Here is a 7,402-nt window from a genome sequence, read left to right as displayed (position 1 = left end):
GCCCTCCAAAAGTGCGCACCTTTGGAGCGCAGAAAAGTGCCCTCCAAAAGTGCGCACTTTTGGTGCGCACCAAGGCGCTGGTTCGGTCGTTGCAGGCGAGTTCGGAAGTTGGGGTCGATGTCCTGAGCGGAGGTGCAAACTACACAGGTGTCGGAATCGGACAAATAGCTTATATAGGGGAGGTGTATGCTTCGATGGGTCGACTCCCCAGGTTGAGCGCACCGCGCCAACCTCAAAGACCCTACGGTATGGATGAAGTCGGAAGTTGGGTCCGATGACCGATTCGATTAGTAGGTATGCTCATGAGGTCGGAATTTGGGTCCGATGACCTGCCATGTGCAGGAAGGCGAATGTTGACACTGTGCGTTGCAAGGTGCACACCAAGGCGCTGGTGCGGTCTTTTTAGTCGAGTTCGGAAGTTGGGGTCGATGTCCTGATCGGAGGTGCAAGCTACACAGGTGTGGGAATCGGACAAATAGCTTATATAGGGGAGGTGTATGCTTCGTTGGGTCGACTCCCCGGGTTGAGCGCACCGCGCCAACCTCAAAGACCCTACGGTATGGATGAAGTCGGAAGTTGGGTCCGATGACCGATTCGATATGTAGGCATACTCGCGAGGTCGGAATTTGGGTCCGATGACCTGCCACGTGCAGGAAGGCGAATGTTGGCACTGTGCGTTGCAAGGTGCGCACCAAGGCGCTGGTTCGGTCGTTGGAGGCGAGTTCGGAAGTTGGGGTCGATGTCTTGATCGGAGGTGCAAACTACACAGGTGTGGGAATCGGACAAATAGCTTATATAGGGGAGGTGTATGCTTCGTTGGGTCGACTCCCCGGGTTGAGCGCACCGCGCCAACCTCAAAGACCCTACGGTATGGATGAAGTCGGAAGTTGGGTCCGATGACCGATTCGATATGTAGGCATACTCGCGAGGTCGGAATTTGGGTCCGATGACCTGCCATGTGCAGGAAGGCGAATGTTGGGACTGTGCGTCGCAAGGTGCGCACCAAGGCGCTGGTGCCGTCGTTGCAGTCGAGTTCGGAAGTTGGGGTCGATGTCCTGGTCAGAGGTGCAAACTACACAGGTGTGGGAATCGGACAAATAGCTTATATAGGGGAGGTGTATGCTTCGATGGGTCGACTCCCTGGGTTGAGCGCACCGCGCCAACCTCAAAGACCCTACAGTATGGATGAAGTCGGAAGTTGGGTCCGATGACCGATTCGATACGTAGGCATATTGGCGAGGTCTGAATTTGTGTCCGATGACCTGCCATGCGCAGGAAGGCGGAATTTGGGTCCGATGACCGAGTTGATGGCGTGCCATGCGCAGAAAGGCGGAATTTGGGTCCGATGACCGAGTTGATGTTGATGGCCCGCCATGCACAGGAAGGCGGAATTTGGGTCCGATGACCGATTTGAAGGCGTGCCATACGCAAAAAGGCGGAGTTTGGGTCCGATGACCGAGTTGATATTGATGGCCCGCCATGCGCAGGAAGGCGGAATTTGGGTCCGATGACCTGACATACGCATGGAGTCCGACTCGGGGGCCGATGTTCGATTCGATGACTTGCATTGTGGGTAAAGTCGGAAGTTGTGGTCTTTGACCCGATTCGATGACCAGACTTCGGCTGCTTGAGAATCGGACAAATAACTTATATAGGGGAGGTAGTGTTCTCGAGCATCCTCCCCCCGTGCCCGTTTATGTCGATTGATGCTGGTGCTCGACTGGTTGGAGCGCTCGGATGCAAAAATCTTGCACCAGGATTTATCGATTGTGATGGACACGGCAAGTCTCCTGATTGCTATGCAGGAGCTCATCGTGAATCTCTATGCGGCCTTGGTATGGACTCGACCTGCGGAATGGTTCGGCAATGGTAGTCGCTCCAACACGTCCTTGCAATGGCCACAGAGGTGATTCGACTAGAGCTCCAGTCTAGCTTTTGGGTTGCTTGGCGGACTGGTATAGCCGCGATCGAGTTCCGGCCATGAACGTTTTAGATAGCTCTTGGGCTTTCTGGGACGGAAGTCGGAAGTTTGGGCTGTTGTCCGATTTGATGACCATTCTTCGGATGTGTGAGAATCGGACAAATAACTTATATAGGGGACTGTGTTGTCTCACGCAGCCCCCTCCGTGCCCCTCTATCTCGACCGATGTTGGTGCTTGAAAGGGTTGGGATCGCTCGGATTTATAAACGTGCACCACCATTTGTCGAGTGTGAGGGACGCGGCAGGTCTCCTAAATGCTATGCGGGCGCTCTCTGAGAATCTCTATCCGGCCTCGACACAGACTAGTCTTGCTGAATGGTTTGGCACTGGTAGTCGATCCAACACGTCGTTGTTGTGGCCGCCTAGGCGATTCGATTCGAGCCCCCGTCTAGCTTTTGGGTTGCTTGGCGGATTTTGCCCTATCCGCAAGTGAGCTCGGTCCCTAAACGTTCGAGAAACCCGATTGCTATGCGCCGACTCTCTTTCTTGCGAGCCTCCATCTAGCTTTTGGGTCTCTACGGAACGGAAGTCGGAATCTGGGACCGTTGTTTGATTCGACGAGGCAGACTACGGTTGTGCGAGAATCGGACAAATAACTTATATAGGGGAGGTGTTGACTGGAGCATTCTCCCCCGTGCCCCTCTAACTCGACCAATGCTGGCGCTCGAACGGTGGTAGCGCTCGGATTTTCATTGAGCGCCAGCATTGGTCGATTTAGAGGGGCATGCGAGATTCCCGAATGCTATGCGAGGGCTCTAACGGAAATGTCTATTGGTTTCGGTATGGATGCAATTGCGAGTGGTTCGGCAAAGGTAGTCGTTCCGATGCGTCCATGTCGTGGCCAAATCGATAATTCGATTTGAGCCCTCGTATAGCATTTGGGTCTCTCGATGTGATTCCGCATTCCAGTCCCTTTGGGCACTGCTTGAGCCGCATCCCAGGGGGTTCCCTTCCCAATAATCTGCCTCGCAACCCGATTGCTATGCGGTGAGGCTCCTCGGCCGCCTCGGAACTATCTGTGTATCAGACGCATCGCGGGATAAGGGGTTGGCAACGGTAGTCGCCCCAAGCGCGTCCGATGCTTGGACCATTCCGAGGCGGCCCTGAAGCCTCTTCCGTCTAGCCGTTGGGTCCTTCTCGCCGCATCCCTCGCCTCGCAACCCGATTGCTATGCGGTGAGGCTCCTCGGCCGCCTCGGAACTATCTGTGTATCGGACGCGTCGCGGGATAAGGGGTTGTCACTGGTAGTCGCCCCAAGCGCGTCCGATGCTTGGACCATTCCGAGGCGGCCCTGAAGCCTCTTCCGTCTAGCCGTTGGGTCCTTCTCGCCGCATCCCTCGCCTCGCACCCCGATTGCTATGCGGTGAGGCTCCTCGGCCGCCTCGGAACTATCTGTGTATCGGACGCGTCGCGGGATAAGGGGTTGTCATTGGTAGTCGCCCCAAGCGCGTCCGATGCTTGGACCATTCCGAGGCGGCCCTGAAGCCTCTTCCGTCTAGCCGTTGGGTCCTTCTCGCCGCATCCCTCGCCTCGCACCCCGATTGCTATGCGGTGAGGCTCCTCGGCCGCCTCGGAACTATCTGTGTATCGGACGCGTCGCGGGATAAGGGGTTGTCATTGGTAGTCGCCCCAAGCGCGTCCGATGCTTGGACCATTCCGAGGCGGCCCTGAAGCCTCTTCCGTCTAGCCGTTGGGTCCTTCTCGCCGCATCCCTCGCCTCGCACCCCGATTGCTATGCGGTGAGGCTCCTCGGCCGCCTCGGAACTATCTGTGTATCGGACGCGTCGCGGGATAAGGGGTTGTCACTGGTAGTCGCCCCAAGCGCGTCCGATGCTTGGACCATTCCGAGGCGGCCCTGAAGCCTCTTCCGTCTAGCCGTTGGGTCCTTCTCGCCGCATCCCTCGCCTCGCACCCCGATTGCTATGCGGTGAGGCTCCTCGGCCGCCTCGGAACTATCTGTGTATCGGACGCGTCGCGGGATAAGGGGTTGTCACTGGTAGTCGCCCCAAGCGCGTTCGATGCTTGGACCATTCCGAGGCGGCCCTGAAGCCTCTTCCGTCTAGCCGTTGGGTCCTTCTCGCCGCATCCCTCGCCTCGCACCCCGATTGCTATGCGGTGAGGCTCCTCGGCCGCCTTGGAACTATCTGTGTATCGGACGCGTCGCGGGATAAGGGGTTGTCACTGGTAGTCGCCCCAAGCGCGTCCGATGCTTGGACCATTCCGAGGCGGACCCGAAGCCTCTTCCGTCTAGCCGTTGGGTCCTTCTCGCCGCATCCTTCGCCTCGCACCCCGATTGCTATGCGGTGAGGCTCCTCGGCCGCCTCGGAACTATCTGTGTATCGGACGCGTCGCGGGATAAGGGGTTGTCACTGGTAGTCGCCCCAAGCGCGTCCGATGCTTGGACCATTCCGAGGCGGACCCGAAGCCTCTTCCGTCTAGCCGTTGGGTCCTTCTCGCCGCATCCCTCGCCTCGCACCCCGATTGCTATGCGGTGAGGCTCCTCGGCCGCCTTGGAACTATCTGTGTATCGGACGCGTCGCGGGATAAGGGGTTGTCACTGGTAGTCGCCCCAAGCGCGTCCGATGCTTGGACCATTCCGAGGCGGACCCGAAGCCTCTTCCGTCTAGCCGTTGGGTCCTTCTCGCCGCATCCCTCGCCTCGCACCCCGATTGCTATGCGGTGAGGCTCCTCGGCCGCCTTGGAACTATCTGTGTATCGGACGCGTCGCGGGATAAGGGGTTGTCACTGGTAGTCGCCCCAAGCGTGTCCGATGCTTGGACCATTCCGAGGCGGACCCGAAGCCTCTTCCGTCTAGCCGTTGGGTCCTTCTCGCCGCATCCCTCGCCTCGCACCCCGATTGCTATGCGGTGAGGCTCCTCGGCCGCCTTGGAACTATCTGTGTATCGGACGCGTCGCGGGATAAGGGGTTGTCACTGGTAGTCGCCCCAAGCGCGTCCGATGCTTGGACCATTCCGAGGCGGCCCCGAAGCCTCTTCCGTCTAGCCGTTGGGTCCTTCTCGCCGCATCCCTCGCCTCGCACCCCGATTGCTATGCGGTGAGGCTCCTCGGCCGCCTTGGAACTATCTGTGTATCGGACGCGTCGCGGGATAAGGGGTTGTCACTGGTAGTCGCCCCAAGCGCGTCCGATGCTTGGACCATTCCGAGGCGGCCCCGAAGCCTCTTCCGTGTAGCCGTTGGGTCCTTCTCGCCGCATCCCTCGCCTCGCACCCCGATTGCTATGCGGTGAGGCTCCTCGGCCGCCTTGGAACTATCTGTGTATCGGACGCGTCGCGGGATAAGGGGTTGTCACTGGTAGTCGCCCCAAGCGCGTCCGATGCTTGGACCATTCCGAGGCGGACCTGAAGCCTCTTCCCTCTAGCCGTTGGGGCTTTCTCGCCGCATCCCTCGCCTCGCACCCTGATTGCTATGCTGTGAGGCTCCTCGGCCGCCTTGGAACTATCTGTGTATCGGACGCATCGCGGGATAAGGGGTTGGCAGTGGTAGTCGCCCCAAGCGCATCCGATGCTTGGACCATTCCGAGGCGGCCCTGCAGCCTCTTCCGTCTAGCCGTTGGGGCCATCTCGCCGCATCCCCCACCTCGCACCACGATTGCTATGCGGTGAGGCTCCTTGGCCGCCTCGGAACTATCTGTGTATCGGACGCATCGCGGGATAAGGGGTTGTCACTGGTAGTCGCCCCAAGCGCGTCCGATGCTTGGACTATTCCGAGGCGGCCCTGCAGCCTCTTCCGTCTAGCCGTTGGGGCCATCTCGCTGCATCCCCCACCTCCTCGGCCGCCTCGGAACTATCTGTGTATCGGACGCATCGCGGGATAAGGGGTTGGCAGTGGTAGTCGCCCCAAGCGCGTCCGATGCTTGGACTATTCCGAGGCAGCCCTGCAGCCTCTTCCGTCTAGCCTTTGGGGCCATCTCGCCGCATCCCTCGCCTCGCACCCCGATTGCTATGCGGTGAGGCTCCTCGGCCGCCTGGGAACTATCTTCGTATCGGACGCATCGCGGGATAAGGGGTTGTCACTGGTAGTCGCCCCAAGCGCGTCCGATGCTTGGACTATTCCGAGGCGGCCCTGTGGCCTCTTCCGTCTAGCCGTTGGGGCCATCTCGCCGCATCCCCCACCTCGCACCCCGATTGCTATGCGGTGAGGCTCTTCGGCCGCCTTGGAACTATCTTCGTATCGGACGCATCGCGGGATAAGGGGTTGTCACTGGTAGTGGCCCCAAGCGCGTCCGATGCTTGGACTATTCCGAGGCGGCCCTGCAGCCTCTTCCGTCTAGCCGTTGGGGCCATCTCGCCGCATCCCCCACCTCGCACCCCGATTGCTATGCGGTGAGGCTCCTCGGCCGCCTTGGAACTATCTTCGTATCGGACGCATCGCGGGATAAGGGGTTGTCACTGGTAGTCGCCCCAAGCGCGTCCGATGCTTGGACTATTCCGACGCGGCCCTGTGGCCTCTTCCGTCTAGCCGTTGGGGCCATCTCGCCGCATCCCCCACCTCGCACCCCGATTGCTATGCGGTGAGGCTCCTCGGCCGCCTTGGAACCATCTTCGTATCGGACGCATCGCGGGATAGGGGGCTGTCACTGGTAGTCGCCCCAAGCGTGTCCGATGCTTGGACCATTCCTAGGCGGCCCTGAAGCCTCTTCCGTCTAGCCGTTGGGGCCTTCCCGCCCCATCCCTCGCCTCGCACCCCCGATTGCTATGCGGTGAGGCTCCTCGGCCGCCTTGGAACCATCTGTGTATCGGACGCATCGCGGGATAAGGGGTTGGCACTGGCAGTCGCCCCAAGCGCGTCCGATGCTTGGACCATTCCGAGGTGGCCCTGAAGCCTCTTCCGTCTAGCCGTTGGGGCCTTCCCGCCCCATCCCTCGCCTCGCACCCCGATTGATATGCGGTGAGGCTCCTCGGCCGCCTTGGAACTATCTGTGTATCGGACGCATCGCGGGATAAGGGGTTGGCACTGGTAGTCGTCCCAATCGCATCCGATGCTTGGACCATTCCGAGGCGGCCCTGCAGCCTCTTCCGTTTAGCCGTCGGGGCCTTCCCGCCGCATCCCTCGCCTCGCATCCCGATTCCTATGCGGTGAGTCTTCTCGGCCGCCGCGGAACTATACCTGTTATTGCTACTGCATCCTTCGGCTGGTAACCTCCTCTGCCGCCTTGGAACGTTCTCTTTGTCGGACGCGTCGCGGGATAAGGGGTTGGCACTGGTAGTCGCCCCAAGCGCGCCCGATGCATAGACCGCTCCGAGTCGACCTTGCTTTCAGCCTCTCACATGCATAGACCTCTCTGAGTCGACCCTGCAGCCTCTCACGTTTAGCCTTTGGAATCTCGCCTCACAACATGATTGCTATCCTTGATGCATCCCTTGCCTCAAGCCCTGATTGCTTTCTTGGCTGCATCCCTCC

Source organism: Cryptomeria japonica, unplaced genomic scaffold, assembly GCF_030272615.1.
Source record: "Cryptomeria japonica unplaced genomic scaffold, Sugi_1.0 HiC_scaffold_237, whole genome shotgun sequence".
NCBI lineage: Eukaryota > Viridiplantae > Streptophyta > Pinopsida > Cupressales > Cupressaceae > Cryptomeria > Cryptomeria japonica.
The sequence above is the reverse complement of the archived record's forward strand: the minus strand, read 5'-3'. Positions refer to the sequence as shown.